The sequence below is a fragment of the Hakea prostrata genome, chromosome 10, assembly GCF_041222555.1.
Source record: "Hakea prostrata isolate BN-2017 chromosome 10, UWA_Hpros_2, whole genome shotgun sequence".
In the NCBI taxonomy this organism is placed as follows: domain Eukaryota; kingdom Viridiplantae; phylum Streptophyta; class Magnoliopsida; order Proteales; family Proteaceae; genus Hakea; species Hakea prostrata.
In genome coordinates, this window is record NC_142609.1 from 24,478,096 (window position 1) to 24,500,534 (window position 22,439).

The 22,439-nt window shown below is 41.4% G+C and overlaps 1 pseudogene; it reads left to right on the forward strand.

Annotated features, from left to right (window-relative positions):
* The first annotated feature begins 5,055 nt into the window (after positions 1-5,055).
* Positions 5,056-22,160, forward strand: LOC149002330 (uncharacterized; annotated as a pseudogene).
* Positions 22,161-22,439: the final 279 nt, after the last annotated feature.

Here is a 22,439-nt window from a genome sequence, read left to right on the forward strand (position 1 = left end):
ATGAAGTCCAATTTTTTGAAAATGTTATCTATAGAATAGAAAACTCATAGTTCAGTTTGACTTTCTTTCCTTACTTTCCTTTAGAAACAGTTGTAATTCTTTTTAGACTTACGTGCTACATTCTGCTGTAACTGTGGAGTGAGATTCCGCCTCACTCTACTTCTTTTTGATGTGCTTACATCTGCTATCATTTTCCGCACTCTGATTATACTGATATTCATTTCCTAATTTAGATCTTTTGTTTAAAATATTAAAACGTTGATTATTTTATGTTCATGATTATGTTATTGCATATGTGGGAGGATGATTTCCTCGATACTTGATCTTCGGGGCTGTGGATCACACACCCGGGTATGCCAGTTAGGGTACCGGTTGGGGGGATGTGACAATGGACGTATCCGAGGCTGACATGATATGACTGAGTAGATGACTTGCATTGGGCTAGGCTTTACCTTGACATGCGCCAATACTTAGACCAAATGGTGATGTGAGAGAGCGGTGACCGAAACCACAGCCACGGAATGTCCGAGATGGATGTAGAACCCATTACCAACCGGAGCCGAGTGATTTGAAACCTACCTAAAGAAGTATGGTACTATGACTTAAAAGCATGTCTACCACAGAGACTAGCATATTTAGAGTTAGTTTCATACTTGCATCTTTTGTTTAATATCATCTTGCATCATGTTATGCTCTCTATCATGTATCTGTGTTATTATGGAATAACTGTCTTGCTGAGTTCTTTTGAACTCACTCCTTTTTGCAACATCTTTTGTTAGACTTACCTGCAGGTACTACTATTGTTGACTATGATGGTCAACACTATGAAGACCAAATTGATGACTCATACACTACTGATCATGGTGACTACGTCGGTCAAGACTATCAGTAGGGGAGTGATACTTGTCAGAAGCAGTTCGACTTTTGTACTTGTGTGCCAATGATAGGATACCGACCCATTCTCTTTTTGACCTCTTAGTAGATTCATTGACACCGTAGTTTAGTTCGTTCCCTTTCATTTGGGAACCGGTTGTAACCTTTACTTTTATTCGATCTACCTTCCGTTGTTGTAGAGTGGATTTCTGCCTCATTTCGCATGTTGACTATTTATTCTATTGATATCGTTTTTCACACTTTGATGTTCTTTTTTATCCTTCTGAGATCCTTTCTTGACTTGTATTATTAAATTACTTGAATACAAAGATTTGTTCTTGCTTTTGATTATATTATTGTACTAAGTGGTTATGATCTTTCCTAAACTGGATCGTCGGGACCGTGGATCACTTCCCCGGGTAATCTAGATAAGGTACCCCCTGGGTGGATTTTGCGGGATGTGACAACTTCTCTATGGACTTTGTGACTAGCTTGCCCTAGACAAGTAAAGGCAATGATACGGTATGGGTAATCATTGATAGATTGACCAAATCAGCCCATTTCATTCCTATGAAGATCACTCATACCTTGGATAGGCTAGCTAGGCTTTATGTGGACAATGTGGTTCGTCTGCACGGAGTGCCTGTGAATATTGTTTCTGACTGTGATCCTAGGTTCACCTCAAGGTTTTAGAATAGTTTGCAAAAAGCCGTGGGAACCTAGTTGAATTTGAGTACGGCTCATCATCCACAGTCAGATGGACAATCTGAGCGAACAATTCAGATCTTAGAAGATATGCTTAGATCTTATATTGTGGATATTGGTGGCAATTGGGATGAACATCTAGCTTTGGTTGAGTTTGCCTATAATAACAGTTACCAAGTGACGATAGGCATGGCTCCATTCAAGGCTTTGTATGGTAACACTTGTAGAACACCCTTGTATTGGATTGAGACAGGTGAAAGAAAAGTCTTAGGTCCGGAAATGATTGAAACTACAAGTGTGATGGTAGATATGAGAAGAGAAAGGATTAAGTCTGCCCAGTCAAGATAGAAATCTTATGCGGATAAGAGAATGACCGACTTGGAATTTCAAGTTGGGGAGAAAATTTTCCTAAAGATATCACCTATGAAAGGTGTGATGAGATTCAATGTTAAAGGAAAGCTTAGCCCTCGCTTCATTGGACCTTTTGAGATTCTTGAAAAGGTTGGACCCATCGCATACCGTTTGGCCTTACCCCCATCTCTTGTTGGAGTTCATTTGTTGAATAATGCACAATAATTATGATTTAACAAACATCACTTAATGCAATAAAGGAAAGTGCATACTACACAATAATAAAGTGAAACAAAATGGAACTTCGTTAATATTATAAAGTTTTTACAACGAGTTACATCTATGAAAGCATAAAAGGAAATCCTAGTACAATCTATCTAGGAGACCGCCTTTGATCTCTGAGTGCCCTAACATCATTTGCAATCTGAGTGAGCTGAGACTCCATTTGCTCCTATCTCGACTCTATCCTCTCCTGCATACTGTGTATCTACCCCCGTCTGACCTCTATCCTCTCCAGAATGGAAGTCATAGCTAACATATGTGCATACAAGTCCGGTGTCTCCAGAGCTGCATGTGATGGACCTCCGACCTCGAACTTGGATGGTGCGGGAATCTCATGATGATCTGGATCAGCCTCATGCATCTCTTTATCATCCCCTGCCCAGTCATCACTATCTAGACCAGCATCTTCACCACCACCATCCGACTAATCATCCCCATCCAACTCGTCATCACCCTCACCCTCAGATCTCTCAACATGGCTAAGCTGCATCTGACTGATGGTCCTCGTCCCAATGGCATAGCTCAAATCTCCAATAGTCTCATCAGTGTCCTCTAGTCTCACCTCAAAGTACCTTAAGATGAGTGTCAAGAGCCGTCCGAAGAAAAGGTTCCTCGTACTCGAATGTGCTACTATATCTATCATGGCGTTCTAAATGATGAAGGACAAGTCTATCTCATACCCCATGTAGATGCGGTAGATGACTAAAGCCTCCATCACTGTGACCCGATGGTGATGTTTGGCTTTCGGCATGATGTTCCGGCCCACGATACGACCGATGACTCTAGCCGAAGGTGTCATCCTACCACTCGTCCGTGGACTGTAACAGCGATCGCCGTTCCAAAGTGTGGAACAGATCATGAAGCTCGTACGGAAGGAAGGAATTTATATCGGCACCCATAGGGATCCATCTGCACTCATGTGGATAGTACGGTACTTGTAGAATCTGAGCCAGTGTCCTCATAGAAAATCGAATGCGTGTCTCCCGGACCCAACTCTCGATAATCAACCAGAAAGAACCACGACCTCTAGCCTCGTCAAATGATGATAGGTTGCTGAAGAACAACCTCACCAACTCTGGATACACTAGTAAGTCTACAGTGAAGAGATGTGTCCACTGCGTAATGTCAAACCTTTGTCGGATTTGAAACGTCTTGAGCTGTCGTAGATGGAGTAGCCGACCATACTCTATACGACAATACTCAAAGAAAGCCTCATATAGAAACTCCGCCTAAGGCATGACGAATCCATCTCCTCGAAGGATCACATCCCGTGGCTGGGGTGGTACCCTGCCCCTACCTCTCCTACTACCTACTAGACGTCCCCATGGTGGCATAGTGTAGATATCCGTGGAAAAGACAAAAGAAGTTGAATGCCAATGTTTTTGCGAAAAATTCAGCAAGAAGGGTATTTTCGTAACTTTTTGAAAATTTTCAATTTTGGCGAAATTGCAATTTGAACATACTAGCATGTGCATCATATTTGGAATAACATGTTAGGAAGGTTTGTTTGAGAGAAATCCATCGAATTCATGGTCTAAATGTGAAAATTCAGCAAGAAAGAAAGGGGATTTTTGCATTTTAGGTCAAAGTTCGATTTTTGGAAACTTTGAAATTGGTTCAAACAAATTGCATGCACACAACTACCAGATCATATCAAGCATGTAGAATTTGATTTGGTGTTAAAATTCCTAGCGGTTTGAAAATAATTAAAGTTTTTCAAAAGAGGAATTTTCGGTTGTGTGAATAGTGAAAGTGAGCTTGTTTGTGCTTGTACTTGTTGTTAAGGCTTGGAATTGTATGGAAAATTGTTGGAACATGTTTCTAAGTACCCCTAAACATGTTTCTAACCAAGAACAGCAAACATTTCATAGTTTTTGAAAGAAATCTAAGAGAAGAACACGATATGAGAGAAGTGTGAAGTGGTTACCTTGTGTTGATGAAGAAAGTAAGATGTAGTGTTGTTGTAGATGCACTAAACCACCTAGAATCACCTTGGTAGACCTTGAAAATCTGTTCCCCAGAGCTCTCTCTCAAGTCTTGTGTGCTAGAAATGACTTTTGGAGTGTGAAACATGACTTTAAACTTGATTTTCGCTCACTGGGAAGGCTTGGTCAACTGGCCTAGTTGACCAACAGTCATAGAATGCTCAACTTCTGTTGAATTTTGGAAAATTGTGATTTTTTTACCTATGATTGATTGTTTGATGACTATATTGATGATTCTAAGCATGATTTAAGTTTTCCAATCATTTGGTCAAGTGGTTGTTGATGAATTTTTGAATTTCGGTGTTTTGATCTCTTTCGGTTTTTGCAAAGTGGTTGTTTTAAGGAATCGTCATGTTGGATCTTGCAACAATGTGAATGATGATGTACCTAATGGTACTCTTGGCCAGCATACTCATGTGAATGGTCAGACTGCTACTGATCCACCTGGTTCCCCGGAAATAGGAAGCTTCCGTGATATTGCCAACATCATGGGCATATATTGCAGCAGCAAGAAGCTTAGTTCAATCAAATGATGATGGGTTTTATGACTCTTCAAAATGAGACCCGTACTGCTGTGAACGGAAATCCTCATGGCACTGTCCCGAATGCGGAAATGTTAGCTGGAACTCCTCATACCTGTCTGATGGAGAGTTTCTTGAAGTTGCAAGTGCCTACCTTCACTAGTGTTTCAAGGGATACTCTATTTCCAAACAAATGGTTGTGGGAACTAGAGAAAGCTTTTCATAACCTACAGTGTTCTGATGCACAAAAGATTCTATTTGCCAAACAGAAGCTCCAGCATGAAGCTGATGTTTGGTGGATCTCCACCCGACCTATTCTTGAAGACTTACATGCTAGTATGGTTACATGGGAATTATTCAAGGAACCTTTTTGTAAGAATTATTTCCCTAAAGCAGTGAAAGATGCCAAGAAAGCTGAATTTTTGGCTCTTGTGCAAGGTTCTCAGTCTGTGTTGGAATACGAACAAAAGTTTGAAGAACTCTTCTTCTTTGCCCCTGATTCTATGAAGCTTGATCGTGCTAAGGCAAAGAAATTCTTCAAAGGTTTGCAGCCTGCAATCAAAGTATACCTCATTGTCCTCCCTATTGAGAGTTATGCCCAGATTGTACAAAATTCGAAGAAGCTAGAAGAGACTGAGAAAGAAAGTGCTCGTGTTCAAAGGCCATGGCAGTCATGGAATCCCGGTTTAGTTGATCGGACGAAAACGCGATTCACTAGACCTACGCCTTATCCTACTCCTACCTTTCAGCCTAGGAGTGTAGGCCAGAGTTCTGGATTTGCACATGCCGGTCAGCATAATCAATTTAGTGGGAACAAAACAACAATGAATATCCCAGCTACTAGGCTTGTGAATGTGAATCCAAGACTGGTAATTCAGAAGCCTCCAGTGGCAGTGACTCCAGTTGGACCAAGGGACCCTGTTTGCTTTTTATGTAAGCATATTGGACACTTCGCTCATGCTTGCCCTAAGAAGACAAATCAGCCGTTTGCCCCTGTAGTGAAAAGTTCTCTTGCCCCTCCATCTGGAAGAGTGTTCAGTATTTCTGGTACTAAACAAGATGCGAATCATGATGCTATGACAGGTATATTGTTAGTCGCTTCTATACCTGTATTTGTTTTATTTGATACGGGTGCATCTCATTTGTTCATTTCATCTGCATTTGTTAGAAAGACTGACCTAAAACCAAAGAATCTATCTAGTTGTTTGATGATTAGTACTCCTACTAGATCGGTTGTGAAACTAGATAAAGTGTTAGAAGGATGTTCTATCTATGTTTGTTAGAAGAATCTGGAAGCCAATCTAATGCTACTTGATATGAAGGACTTCGATGTTATATGGGGAATTGATTGGTTGACAGCCCATAAAGCTATAATTCTTTGTTCTTCAAAGAAGATTCAATTTCAGATTGGTGGGAATTCAATTTTTATTTTCAAGGTGAGAAAGGAAGAGTTAGTAAGAAGACTTTGACCCCATTAATGCAAGTTTGTGCATTAGTGGAAAGTGCTTCACCTGGAAGCAAGGTTAAGGAAGAGAAGAAGCTTGAGGAAGTCAAGGTGTTTGTGACTTTGCGGATGTTTTCCTAGATGATCTGTCAGGATTGCCTCCTGATAGAGATGTTGAGTTTTTGATTGATTTGATTCCAGGAGTTGCTCTGGTATCTAAAGCCCCGTATAGAATGGCACCTACCGAATTTAAGGAACTACAGAACCAGCTAAATGAACTCTTAGATAGAGGTTTTATACAGCCAAGGGTATTAACTTGGGGAGCTCTGGTTTTGTTCGTGAAGAAGAAAGACGGTAGCATGCATCTATGCATTGATTACCGGGAGTTGAACAAGTTGATCATTAAGAATAGATACTCGCTGCCCAGGATTGATGACCTTTTCGATCAGTTTAAAGGTGCAATCATGTTCTCAAAGATTGATTTAAGATTTGGATATCACCAACTTAAGGTGAAGTCTAGTGATATTTTCAAGATAGCTTTTAGAATGAGATATGATCACTATGAATTTAGAGTCATGCCCTTTGGTTTGACTAATGCTCCTGTTGTGTTCATGGATCTTATGAACTGAGTTTTTCATGATGTTCTTGACAAGTTTGTGATTGTCTTCATTGATGACATCTTGATTTACTTGCGAAGTGAAGAAGAGAATGTGAGACATCTTAGTTTCACTTTGCAAAGGTTGAGGGAAAAGAAGCTTTATGCTAAGTTTAGCAAGTGTGACTTTTGGCTCTTAAGGGTAGTATTTCTTGACCATGTGGTTTCAACTAAAGGTATTCGTGTTGATCCTGAAGCAGTTGCTGACTGGGAAAAACCGAAGACCATGACGGAAATAAGAAGTTTTCTGGGAATGGTGGGATACTATAGGAGATTTATAGAGAACTTTTCTAGGTTGGCTGCCCCTATGACTAAGCTAACTAGAAAAGAAGATAAGTTTATTTGGACCGACGCATGTGAGAAGAATTTTCAAGAGTTGAAGGATAGATTGACAAGTGCCCCAGTTTTGACTATACTTGATGATTCCAGTGCTTTGACAGTCTACACCAATGCGTCGAAGATTGGTTTGGGTTGCATTCTGATGCAACTGGCAAAGTGGTAGCTTATGCTTCTCAGCAATTCAAGAAATATGAGCAGAATTACCCCATTCATGATTTAGAGCTTGCCGCAGTTGTCTTCGCTTTGAAGATTTGGAGACATTACCTATATGGTGAGAAAATCGCTATTTTCACAGATCATAAAAGTTTGAAGTACTTCTTTACCCAAAAGGAGTTGAATATGAGACAAAGAAGATGGTTAGAATTGGTCTCCGATTATGACTGTGACATTTAGTATCACCCTGATTAAGCAAATGTGGTTGCTGACACTCTTAGCAGGAAAAGTAAAAGAAAAGAGTTGGATTTGAATGCTTTGAATCAACCGTTATTCTCAATTTGGGAACTTGGATTGGAAATTGTTCCTGAAGGTTCGGAATTTGTTCTTTCTACCATGACGGCAAGATCCACCCTTAGAGATAGAATTGTTGCTCTGCAAGCTTCTAATCAGGAATTGAAGGAGAAGATTGAGAAGATTTCTTCGAATCCTGAGTTGGATCCTGATTTTAGTATGTCTATGGATGGTGCTTTACTGTTTAAAGGAAGACTTTGTGTGTTGGCTGTTGAAGAGATTAAGAAGGAAATTCTGAAAGAAGTGCACCAGTCGATTTTCACGGTACACCCAGGAAGTACCAAGATGTACAAGGATCTAAGAGAACATTTTTGGTGGGTTGGTTTGAAGGCCGATGTGGAAGATTTTGTGGCCAAGTGTGAAACTTGTCAGCATGTGAAGGCCGTTCATCAATCGCCATCTAGACTTCTACAGCTCCTTCCTGTTCCTAGTTGGAAGTGGGAAGACATTACTATGGACTTCGTGACTAGCTTGCCTCGAACAAGCAAAGGCAATGACACGATATGGGTAATCGTTGATAGGTTGACCAAATCAGCCCATTTTATTCCTATGAAGATCACTCATACTATGGATAAGCTAGCTAGGCTTTATGTGGACAATGTGGTTCCCCTGCACAGAGTGCTTGTGAGTATTGTTTCTGATAGAGATCCTAGGTTCACGTCAAGGTTTTGGAATAGTTTGCAAAAAGCCTTGGGAACCCAGTTAAATTTGAGTATGGTTCATCCATCCACAGTCTGATGGACAACCTGAGCGGACAATTCAGATTTTGGAAGATAAGCTTATATCTTGTATTGAGGATATGGGTGGCAACTGGGACGAACACTTAGCTTTGGTTGAGTTTGCCTATAACAACGATTACCAAGCAACAATAGGCATGGCCCCATTCAAGGCCTTGTATGGACACACTTGTAGAACACCCTTGTATTGGACTGAGACCGGTGAAAGAAAAGTCTTAGGTCCGAGAAATGATTGAAGCTACAAGTGCAATGGTGGATATGATAAGAGAAAGGATTAAGTCTGTCCAATCAAGGCAGAAATCTTACGCAAATAAGAGAAGGACCGACTTGGAATTTTAAGTTGGGGAGGAAGTTTTCCTAAAGGTATCACCTATGAAAGGTGTGATGAGATTCAATGTTAAAGGAAAGCATAGCCCTCGCTTCATTGAACCTTATGAAATTCTTGAGAAGGTTGGAACCCGTCGCATATCGTTTGGCCTTGAACCCATCTCTTGCTAGAGTTCATCATGTATTTCATGTTTCAATGCTACGGAAGTACATAGAGAATCCGGAACACATACTACATCAAGCACCTAAAGGACTTAGTGCTGATCTTTCTTACGATGAAGAGCCAGCCGAAATCCTAGACAAAAAGGACAAACAGTTGCAGAATCGTACCATCCCTTAGGTAAAGTTTTGGTGGAAGAATCACACCCCTAAAGAAGCTTCTTAGGAGAAGGAAGAAGACATAAAGGAGAAATTTCCTCACCTTTTTGGAAGCCCAAGTATGCTTTCAATTTCGTGGACGAAATTTCTTTTAAGGGGGGAGAATGTGAAATCCAGCCCTAACCTTGACCCGGAAACCCTGTTGTTTGTAGGTCCGAAGACCCGAAGTGAAGGAAGAAGGCAACTATGGGACATCTCAGTGGAAGACATGGTGTTTGATCCAGAACCCATGGAAATTGATGATGGTTTTTCATACTTGGAAACTTTGTCAGTGTTTAAGAAAAAACTGCATCATGGTGATGTGAGAGAGCAATGACCTAAACCCCAGCCAAGGAATGTCCAAGAGGGATGCAGGACCCAATTACCACAAGAGAACCCAAGATACCGAGATGCTTGAGGGAGAGTGATTTGAGACCTACCCGAAGGAGTATGGTGCTATGACTTAAAGCATATCTACCAATAGAGACCAGCATACATAGAGTTAGATTCATACATGCATTGTCTGTCTCATATCATCTTGCATCATGATATGTTGTACTATCATGTTTACTACGCTACTATGGATATAATATGCCTTGTTGACTCTTTGTTAAACTATGAAGCACAAACAGATGACGCATACTACTCTCAAAAGTGGTGGCTACGGTGACTACGAAAGTGAAGAACTCATGGATGCAAACGTATCACGTCAGGATTAGTCGCACTCATGTGCTAGTTACTCGATATTTGGACTTTGAGACTTTTAGTTTTAGAAGTTGTATTTATAAAGATAGAAGAGATCATAGTTTGGTTTTGATTACTTCTTTTCTATTCCTTTTATTTTGGGTATCGGTTGTAATCTTTCTTTGACATTCAATCTACTTTTTCCACTGTGTTATGTGGAGTGATTTTCTGCGACATTCTACGTATGATAATTCTACATTGATTATTATATTGGTATCATTCTTTCCGCACTCTAATTATATTGTTAATCTCTTCATCTTATCTTGATCTATTTGATTATGTAATGCTACATTGATTATGTCTTGTTCATGATTATATTATTGTAAATGTGGGAGGTTGGTTTCCTCGATACTTGATCTTCAGGACTGTAGATCACACACTCGGGTATGTCAGGTAGGGTACTGACTGGGTGGATGTGCTACAACCAACTCGAACTACGGACTCATCAACCCTAGTGGTCATCCACAAATAGTAAACGGAAAGCTCTCATGTCCTCTCACAGGTTGGTTACCGGTCTTGAGCACCCATGAGCCCAAGTCTACTACTGCAACCCTACCAATAAATGGCCCCCACAATGTGATTGATGTCCTCTCACGGGTTGGTTACCGATTTGAGAGCTCATAAATCCCCATTGTTGCCACGGGTTACTCAGTCTTCATTCCCTTCCGAATCAGGTCTGATATAACAGGGTAATCCAAGCCAAACACCGCTAAACAAACCCTAGGTATGTCAACCAATAATCAGGGAAAGAGTCAAGTGCCATCATAGTTTGCATCCCATACCACCTCCACTGGTGTCCAAAGACAGAAACGTCAAAATGACATTCCCCATTCCCCAATCACACTTAGGCAATCACATTCCAAATCAGTCATCCATAAGCACAACTGATTAATGATCACGTATGGAAATAACCAATCATACATAATCAAAATATCAATTGAATCACATGAGAAAGTCCTATTGTAGTTACAGTAATTACAACAGCAATGTAACTATGAGAAATTATAAGAACGTTAGTATGATTATGCGATCCGAATCAAATACAAGCAAACATGTATTTTAGGTTATTAGGGAACAAACATCCTTACCTTATTTAACTTTGAGGAATTCCAGAGAAAAGAATGAGGACAGGTCCACAGTTAGAAAATAAACCCTAAACAAACATAGGTTAAGCATTAAGAACAAACCCTCAAAGATTGAAAGTGAAATGGACCAAGATAGGCCAAGACTTGCTGTCACTGACTCTGTTGGTCGGTCAGGTCCGATTGGCTAGATGATCGACCAATAGTGTTCTGTACGGACAGAAACCCTAGTTTTTTTATCCAAAACTCAACTTTCGGAATTCGAAACACTCCGAAATTTTAAGGAAAACTCTAGAATAGCAAACTAAGATTACTTAGCATAGATTTGGCATCAACAATGATTATTAGAGTAGAATTCTAAATTAATCAAAAGCTAGGTTTTACAGAAATCAATCCGTGAATCCTACGAAAAGGCCAAAGAGAATGAGAATTTACTCTAGAAAGAAAAGAATAGTAGATCTTAGATATAAATAATCATTGGAATGATTCTAGCATGCCTTAGAAATCAAAAACCTATAAGGGATATTCAATCATGAAGTTCACACTTGATTTCCCTTCGAAATCATCATGTGGAGATTCACTAAGTCATAGAGTGTATGGAGATCAACTCTAGAACAGCAGGGATTTGGAGGATCAGTCATGGGAATGACATAAGATCATCCTCCTATCACAGAGAATGGAAAAGTTCAATAGGATAGTAGATGCATTGTGGGTAGGAGTGAATACCAACCTTAAGGAAGAAGATTCGCCGAGAAGCTTTGAGGATTCAATGAGAATCTTCCAAAACTCCAATGTAAATGCTTCAGAGAGGCTTCCCACCTCCTCTGGAGGCTTAGCAACAATATGGGGCTGATTACCATGAAGTTCTAATAAATAGAGCATCAAAAATCTAATAAGCCCCTGTCTTTGTTGGTCGCTCACTTGGTCGCTCAGTCTGATCAACCAGGTGATCGACCAACACTGACAGCAAGCCCAAAAAAATAGGGTTTTCAAGCTCCAAACCTCAAAATTCCGAAGGGGCTTCTCCCAACTCAAACAAGTGACTTACCTAGCATTGAAGGACCTTCCAAAACATGTCGAACTAGGCCTCAAGTCCATCACCCATGCTCTTCAACATCAAGATGCAGTTTCTTCTCCAAATTAGATAAGGTTTCCTAATAGGAACTCCATCATCAATCTCCATGGGTATTCAAACACCATGTCTTCCACTGAGATGGCACACAATTGCCTTCTACCTTCACTTCGGGTCTTCGGACCTACAGAAAAATGGATTTCTAGGTTAGGGTTTGGGCTGGACTTCACATCCTTAGTCATCAGAGATCTTCATAGAGTACTTCGCGAAGGTGAAAGGCAGTGTGGAGATCTTTTGAAAAGCCTTTTGGGCTATTAATTTTCTCAAAAGTTAGTACTCATCCCACTTCTGACTTTCTTTCGCCAATGATTTTCTCTACTAATTAGACTTAGGAGAAGGCTTTCTAGTTACCATATCAACCTAGTTTATCTCTTCTCTTTGCAGGATTCACTCTGGTTCATCCGTGATTCTTCCGGATTGATTTCTAAAAAGATTTAACCTAGGATTTGTTAGGTTTTCATTTCTTTTACATTGATTGATGTTTAAACTATGTTGGCTCATGTTCTAGTATTATTTCAGATTTCTATGTATTTTTGGAGTAGTTTAGAACCCAATCTAGAAGCCTTCAGTTGTTCTGAGTCAATTATGTCCGCTTGGAGGGTGGTTGATTGCCCTGGTCGCCCCAAGCAACCCACTCGACCAATCATTCCTTGCAGTGTTGGTTTTTGTTTCTCTTTTTGATATAGGACCTCTAAATCTCTAACCTTTAACCAGCATGTTATTAGGACTTTTTAGGAAGCGTGAACTTACCCTCTAAGTGTCTTTTCAAAGTTGTGAATCAATAGCAAGGTGAAGACATTAACTCACACATAACCATTGTTGCTTTCTTATTTGATTTGAAACTTTCACATTGTTATACATGTTGATGCTATAAGACTTAGGAATGATGATTATGATATGAAATTACAAAATACAAGTTAATTGCTATGAAATTGATGTATGGATAAAACTTGAGGCATTATGGACTTGAATTGGATTGTGGATTGCCAATGTTGCCTAGAACCTTTTACTACTTTGTGGGAGGTTGTTGTATGTTGTGACTGTGAATTGGGGAATACCTCTTTGGGTGCTCTTTGGCTTGGGATATCAGCAGAGATGGTGTGGGACGCTATCCTTTGATGCCCGTAGCACTTTTCATTGTTACTGTGCCATGACTAGGAGGTCTAGAAGAGTATGGTTAGGTACTCTGTAATATCACACCCTATCGGCATGGATATTGATGCCGAGTGACCAGTGGCAACAGTGTGGCATGGTGGGTGCTCAAGACCAATAACCAACCCGTGAGAGGACACAACCACATTGTGGGGGTCATTTATTGGTAGAGTTAAATATAACAGGCTTGGACTCGTTGGAACTCAAGATCGGTAACCAACCTGTGAGAGGAAATGAGAGTTTCCTGCCCATTATATGTGGATGACCAATAGGGTTAAAAGGAGGCGCAGTCCAAGTTGGTTAGAGCCATAGGATATGTTTACTCTAGTAGGGGAGGATACTGAACCAAGAGTGTGAGATGCATGAGGGGAGATATCTAAACCTAGGTTGATGTGACTGAGTAATTGACTTGCATTGGGCTAAGTACATCCCTGACACGCGCCAATACTCATGCAAATGGTGTGGTGAGTGGTGACCTAAGCCCCAGCCATGGTGATAGTCCAAGAGAGATGCCTTTACCCCTTACTAGGGATCTCAAGACCGGTAACCAACACGTGAGATATTAGAGTGACAACACCTACCTAGAGGAGGCTGGTGTTTTCACATCCACTCATCTAGTACCCTATCCGCAGTAGTCAGGTGTGTGATCCATAGCCCCAAAGATCAGTTCGTGGAAATCAACATCCCACATTTACAGTAAAACAATCGAGAACAAGACTAAATCAACATTCAAATATTATAAATGAATAATCGAAGTAAGATTCATAGAAAGGTTACATTCCAATTAGAGTGTGGAAAAATGATACCAAAGGAATAAATCAAATATATAGAGTGTAGCGGAAAATCACTTTATAAAGCGAAAAAGTAGCTCACAAAGTAAATGAAATTACAACTGTATCAAGAGTACTGGAAAAGAAATAAACTAATAGCTAAACTAATTTCTCTTCAAACTTAAGTAAAATCCTTCTAGAAGTATAAGTCTCTATATACAAGTGCCTCTGTACTAGCACTAGAGTACAACTAATCCTGGTATGCCCCATAGTCACCTTGGTAGTCTTCATAGTCGTAGTCATAACTGCTAGAACCTTGGGAACAGTATGAGTCATCCAGGGCAATCTCATATGCTTGTCCTTCATAGTCTTCAACACCTGTATTAAGTTCTAACAAAGTTGTTCCAAAAAGGATGAATTCAAAAGAACTCAGCAAGGCAGTTTATTCCACAATAACACATACAACATGATAACAGAACATACTGGAAGCAATATGATATGAGATAGATATGCAAACATGCTTCTAACTCTATATATGCTGGTCTCTAGTGGCAGACATGTTTTAAGTCATAGCACCATACTCCTCTGGGTAGGTCTCAAATCACTCTCCCTCAACCATCTCGGTATCTTTGGTTCTCCGGTGGTAATTGGGTCCTACATCCCTCTCGGACATTCCATGGCTGGGGTTTAGGTCAACACAATCGCTCACCACCATTAGTCTAAGTACTGGCGAATGTCAAGGTTAATCTTAGCCCAATGCAGGTCATCTACTTAGTTATATCAAGTCAGGGTTAGATACTTCCATTCCTCGCATCTCGTGATCCTTTTCGGTATCCTTCCCACTAGAGTGATCGTATCCTATGGCACTGACCAACTCGGACTACGGACTCATTAACCCTATTGGTCATGTGAAATCTAGCCCAAACCCTAACCTAGACACCCTATCTATTTTAGATGAAGAAGGGCTTGTTTGATGTTTGACCTTGAAGTTGGACCTTGAAGTTGGACCTCACCCTTAGTGTAGAATCCGAAGACCCGAAGTGAAGGAAGACTTTTTGGGCCATCTCAGTAGAAGACATGGTGTTTGACCCAAAACCCATGGATATTGATGATGGTGTTCCCTTTTGGAAACCTTATCTGTTTTGGAGTTGAAGAGCTTGGTTGATGAACTTGAGGCCTAGTCGGACATGTTTTGGAAAGTCCCTCTATCCTAGGTAAGATGCTTGTTGAGTTGGGAGAAGCCCATCCGAAATTTTTGAAGTTTAGAGCTTGAAATCCCTATTTTTGGGCAAGCTGCCCAAGCAAGGGCAGTTTGGTAAAACTCTATTTTTTTTTTTAGGGTTTTGAAGCTCTATTTATTGGAATTTCGTGGTAATTGTAAAACCCAGCCCTAACCTTGACCCGGAAACCTTGTTATTTGTAAGTCCGATGACCCGAAGTAAAGTAAGAAGTCAGCTTTGGGCCATCCCAGTGGTGGACTTGGTGTCTGGCTTTGAATCCATGAAAGTTGATGATGAAGTTCTATTTATGGAAACTGAATCTTGATGAAGATCGGATTAGTTGATGGACTTGGAGTGCTCTCTATCTTGGTTTGAAGGCATTTCTACCTATTAGGTAAGTCACTTGGCATGTGTGCAAAACCCCTTTAGGATTGGATTTGATCTGGGCCTTCAATTCCCTTTGGATTTGGATTTGTCACGCAATTGGTCGTCTTTGCATTAGGTTCTGCCTAATTTTTCGAGTCCACTTCGTATTTGCTGCCTCCAAACTCTTTGCATTGGCTCAGTCATCCCTGCATCCTGGTGTTTTCTTGACGGATCTTCGTCGAAACTCGGGGGGGGGGGGGGGGGGGGGGGGGGGTGTTTGGTTGTGTGTTGGGGGGTTGCCCCAATCCACTCGACCAATGAGTTCAGCAACTCCAGAATTGGTCTGTCCGTTGGATGTTTTGGTATCTTTTCTTGTGGGATCTTTCCTAATATGTTGTATATACTTGTTTAGGACCTTCTTCTCAAGTTTGCCAAGATCTTACTTGACTTCTTAGGATTCCTTTGCGAGTTATAAAAGGTAAGGATGGTTATTTCCTTAATTACATAGATAGCATGAATCTAGTTTCTATATTTGAATATCATTGATATGTTTCCTAAATTAGATTCTTACAATGATATACTACTGTTGCATAACTTTGATTACAGTAGCATTGCTTAAATCGATTCATGTATGATTTACTTACCAATTATATACAAGTGATTGTAATTATTGATTTCTTTCCATATATGAAGTTACCATATATGTGATGATATGAATTGATGCATGTGTATGCTTAAGTATGGTTTGGAAAGGAGAGGTGTCCTTTTGACATTTTTGTCCTTGGACTACTACGGGAATATTATGGGATGTTTCCGGAGATGCCCTCTGGACACCTTCCTAAACTGTTGGATGACATATCTAGGATTGTCTAGTAATGTTTGGCTAGGATGTCCTGTTATGTCAGACCCTAATCGGAGGGGTATTGAGACCGAACGACCCGTGGTAGCAATGGGGATTCATGGGCGCTCAAGACCGGTAACCAACCCGTGAGAGGACAGGAATCACATTGTGGGGGCCATTTATTGGTAGGGTTGCATATGGATAGACTTGGGCTCACGGGCGCTTAAGACCGGTAACCAACCCGTGAGAGGACGTGAGAGCTTCCCGTTTACCATATGTGGATGATCAATAGGGTTGATGAGTCCGTAGTCGTGGGACTATGAGGACTCTAGTGTGAAGGATACTGGAAAGGATCGTCGGGGACGAGGAATGGACGTATCTGGATCCGACTTGATGTAACTAAGTAGAAGACTTGCATTTGGCTAGGTTTTACCCCGACATGCGCCGGTACTTATGCCAAATGGTTGTGAGAGAGTGTGTTGACTTAACCCCCCGCCATGGTTTGTCCTGAGGGATGAAGGACCCATTACCAATCGGCTGCTCAAGACCGGTGAAATGATCCGTGAGAGAATCCAAGATATCTTAAATGGTTGAGGATGTGAGCGGACCTTCCTACAGAAGTACGGTGCTATGACTTAAAGCATGTCTGCCAATAGAGACCAGCATACATAGAGTTAGATTCATTCATTCATTGCTTGTCTCATATCATATTGCATTTATGTTTGTTCAAAATCCCGCCACTTATGATATTATGGATTTAATCGCTTTACCGAGTTTCTTTGAAACTCATTCCTTTATTGTACAATGTTTGTTAGACTATCCTGCAGGTACTGAATACTATGACGGTCCCTATGAAGAAGCGCAAGGCGAGGAGGCATATCTCCAGGAAGGTGATTGCGGTTACCACAATTACACTGAAGATCCCGCGAGTGGTTATGATCCGTACGATGCTTAGTCCGACCATTGAGTGGAAGCGTCCTTGTGCCATTTATGAGATTTACACTTATAAGGATGTTGTCTATAAAGTGGAGAACAATTTAGTTACCCAATGTACTTGCTACTGGGATTAGATTTTGTCTAGTTTATTATCTTTTAGAGCTACTTTTCTGCTGGTTGTAAAGTGGGATTTTTGCCTCACTTTACTTATCTGTTTGATACTCTGATTATATCTATCATTCTGATTTATTTATGATTCATTCTTTCCTTATTGGATTTATGGTTTATCTTCCGCACTTTTATTATGATTGTTCATGATTATGTTATTGTGAATGTGGGAGGCTGATCACTCGATACCTGATCTTCGGGCTGTGGATCACACTCTCGGGTATGCCAGATAGGGTACCGGCTGGGAGGACGTGACAGATTGGTATCAGAGCCCAAGGTTCGAGGAGATCCTAACCACAAAAGACAATAACTGAACATTCCTGAGTCATGGATCTGAAATGACTCTTCTACTCTTAGAAGTGAATAATAGAACACTGAATTAGAAACTTAACCTTAGAGGCATAACAGAACATTTCAGAATAACATACCATAATTATACTTGAACAAATGTTACTAATGCAAGGAAAAGAAAGGTGCATAATATACAATAATTAAGTGAAACAAAATGAACTTCATTAATTTCAAAAGTTTTTACAATGATTACATCTGAAATGCATAAATGGAAATCCTAGGGTATAGTCTATCTAGGTGATCTTCTCGATCTCTCGTATGCTCCGAACTCCTCTCGCTAGCCGAGTCACCCGATGCTCTATCCTATCCCGTCGTGACTCCATCCTCTCGTACATCTGCTCTCGTCCGACCTCCATCCTCTCTAGCATGGAAGTCATCGATCTCATCTGTGCTCCAAGATCTGAAGTCTCCGGAACTACATGTGAAGGGCCACCTGCCTCGAAGTGTGATGAAGGAAACTTGTGATGCACAGGCTCAGCCTCGTGCATATCTGCATCATCTCCGGCCTGATCATCACTATCAGGACCGATATCCTCTCCTCCATCCTCTGACCCCTGATCCTCATCATCCTCACCCTCCGGACCAGGAGATCTCTCTCGATCGTCGTAGTCTCATCCGACGAATGGTCCGAGTACCAATAGAGTATCCCCGTGAACCGGTGTCCACCGGTGTATCCTCGAAGCTCACCCCGAAATGCCTGAAGATCAAAGTCAGTAGTCTCCCATAGCAAAGGTTCCGCATGCTAGGCCGCAGAACTAAGTCCAACATGACTTGCTGAATGATGTAGGAGAGATCGATCTCGAAGCCCATGTAGATGCGGTAGATGACTAAGGCCTCCATCACTGTGACCCGATGGTGATGTCCGGCTTTCGGCATGATGTTTCGGCCGACTATGCGACCGATAATCCGTGCAGAGTCCGTCATCCGTTCGCTGGTCCACGGAGTGAAGCATCGACGGCTATCCCATAGCGTAGAGCATATCTCGCGTAGCTCATACGGCATCGGATGGCTGTCCGGATCTGCTCCTGCAGTATCCACACACACCGCCGTGGATAGTAAGGAACCCGCAAGATCTCGGCCGGTGTCCGGGTGGAGAAGCGAATCTGAGTCCGGAAGACCCCGCTCCCGAGGACAAGTCTAAGTGGATGTCCTTGGCCTCGAGCCTCCTCTCGTGTAGGTAAGGTTGCTGAAGAACAACCTCACTAGTTCCGGGTATACCGGCAGATCCTCGGTGAAGAGATGAGTCCACTGCAATGTGTCGAATCTCTGCCGGATCCTAAAGGCTCGAGCTGGCGTAAGTGAAGTAGACGTCCCATCTCGATATTGCAAGAATCGAAGTAGGCCTCGTACAGGAACTCGGCCCGAGGTGTGTCAAACATGTCCGGGTCTCCTAACCTCCCGTCTAGGCTCGAAGGAACCCGACCTCTGCCCCTAAGAGCACCTACAATGCGACCACGACCTCTACCTCGTCCTCGCCCTCCCCTCTCGCATAGTGGGTATCCGTGAAAGAGACAAGAGACAATTCCGATTAGTGCTACCTTAAGATTTGAGCCAAAAGGGTATTTTCGTAATTTTTCGGAAAATTTCAAATTTGGGGGAAATTTGATTTGAACATACTAGCATGTGCGCAATACTTGGAATTTCATGTCTATGAAGTTTGTTTGATGAAAATCGATCGAAAACTGGGATTAAAGCGAAAAATTCAGCAAGAAGGAAATTTGGGGATTTTGCAATTTAGGTCAAAATTGGATTTTTGAAAAGTTGAAATTGGTTTAATCAAATTGTATGGACCTATCTACAATGTCATCTTGAGCATGTAGCATTTGATCTCGTGCGAAAATTTCAAGCGGTTTGAGAGAAAACAAGATTTTTCTAAAGATATCGATTTCGGTATAAAAACATTGCGAGATGAACACCAATATGTTAAAACTTGTTGTCTATGCATGGCATTGTGTTTAAAACCTAGGGAATATGTTTCTAAGCATTTCTAAACATGATTTCTAGCATTGGATACAAGCAAAGCATGGTTTTGTTTGAAATGCAAGCATGAGAAGATGAAAATGGAAGAAAGAATGAGAGATTTACCTTGTTTGTGAAGATTGTGGGTTGTTGTGTTGTTGTTGAAGCACCAAATCACCTCAAGAACACTTGTGAGAACTCTTGGAGACTTTCCCTAGAGCTCTCTCACATTTGGAAGAAGTTAGAATGAAGTTGGAATGTGGAAATGAGGCTTATAATGCGAATTTTCGCATTCTCATCACGCATTGGTCGACTCATTGGTCGACTGGCTCAATCGACCAATCACTTGACCAATGGTCACAGAGACCTCATTTGCTGTTGAATTTTTGGAAAATGTGATTTTTGCCTTATGGATTATTGTTTGATGACTATATGGATATATTTGAGCATGATTTAAGTTTTCAAATCATTTGGACTTGTGGTTTATGTTGAAACTTCGAAATTAGGTATTTTGATGTTCTCGGTTTTGCAGAATGGTTACTCTGAGAAGTGGGCATGGTGAATCCAGTGGTCAAGGAAGTGGTGAAATACCTCAAGGAGGTGGTGAAATACCTCATGGAGGTGGTGAGATACCTAATGTTGATCAGGGTACCCATGAGATACCTGGTGCCCCGAATGTTGGAAGTTTCCGTGATATTGCCAATATTATATATGATGCAGCAGCAAAGCGGCTCGGTTCAACCAGATGTTGGTGGGTTTCATGACTCGCATAATGAGACCCGGGCTGGTGCTAATGTGAATCCTCATGCCGCAGTCCTGAATGCGGGAGGTTTAGCTGGAACTCTTCATACTCGCCTGATGGAGAGTTTTCTGAAAATGCAAGTACCCACTTTCACTGGAGTTACCAAGGACCCCTTGTTCCCTAACAAGTGGCTTCGTGAGTTGGAGAAGGCTTTCCGACATCTGCAATGCTAGGAAGCTCGAAGATTCTTTTTTGCTGAAAGTGGTTACAACAAGAAGCTGATGCATGGTGGATCTCCACTCGGCCTGTTTTGGAAGGTTTGCATGCAGGAGTTGTAACTTGGGAGCTGTTTAAAGAGGCTTTTTGTATGAACTACTTTCCCGAGGCGGTGAAAGATGCGAAGGAAGCTGAGTTCATGGTTCTTACTCAAGGATCTCTGTCTGTGTTGGAGTACCAACAGAAGTTCGAGGAGCTTCATTTCTTTGCTCCAGATTCTCTGAAGGATGACCTCGCGAAAGCAAAGAAGTTCTTCAAAGGATGCGCCCGCCATTAAAGCTTACCTCACAGTCCAGCCTATAGTGAGCTATGTTCAAGTGGTGCAGAACTCGAAGAAGTTGGAAGAAACAGAGAAGGAAAGTGCTCGTGTGCAAAAGCCCTGGCAGTCAAGGAATTCTGGTTTGGTGGATCGTAATGACCGTCGTTTTGTGAGACCTACACCCTACCCCACTCCTACCTTTCAGGCTAAGAGTGTAGGTCAGAACACGGGTTTTCAGCAGCCCGGCCAGTGTGCTTGATAAGTTTGTGATTGTTTTCATTGATGACATCTTGATCTATTCGAAGAGTGAAGAAGAGCATGCGAGTCATCTAAGTTTCACTTTGCAAAGGTTGCGAGAAAAGAAGTTGTTCGCTAAGTTTAGCAAGTGTGATTTCTGGCTTAAGAGAGTGGTATTCCTTGGTCATGTAGTTTCAGCCGAAGGTATTCGTGTCGATCCCGAAAAGGTTCAAGTCGGGCTGATTGGGAAAGACCGAAGTCGAAGAACGGAAATAAGAAGTTTTCTTGGATTGGCGGGTTACTACCGAAGGTTTATTGAGAACTTTTCTCGGTTGGCTGCTCCTATGACTAAGTTGACCAGGAAAGAAGAAAAGTTTGTTTGGTCTGACGCCTGTGAGAAGAATTTCCAAGAGTTGAAAGATAGATTGATAAGTGCCCCGGTTTTGACTATACCTGATAGTTCCGGTGGTATGACAGTTTATACCGATGCGTCAAAGATTGGTTTGGGTTGCGTACTGATGCAACATGGCAAGGTCGTAGCCTATGCTTCTCGGCAATTGAAAGATTATGAGCGGAATTACCCCACTCACGATCTAGAACTTGCCGCCGTTGTCTTTGCTTTGAAAATTTGGAGACATTACCTTTACGGTGAGAAGATTGCCATTTTCACGGATCATAAGAGTTTGAAATACTTCTTTACCCAAAAGGAGTTGAACATGAGACAAAGGAGATGGTTGGAACTAGTCTCCGATTATGATTGTGATATTTAGTAACACCCTGGGAAAGCAAACGTTGTTGCTGATGCTCTTAGTAGGAAGAACCGAAGAAGACTTTGGATTTGAATGCTTTGAGTTTACCATTGTGGTCTTCTATTGAGAGTTTTGATTTGGAAACGTCCCCGAGAATTCTGATTTTATTCTTTCTCGCCATGACGGCAAGATCTGGTCTTAGAGATAAGATTGTTGCTCACAGAGTTCGATCAAGAGCTTTTGATCAAAGTTGAGAAGATTTCTTCGAATCCCGAGTCGGACCCCAACTTTGGTATATCCATGGATGGTGCTTTGTTGTTTAGAGGAAGACTGTGTGTGCTCGCAAATGAAGAAATTAAGAAAGAAATATTG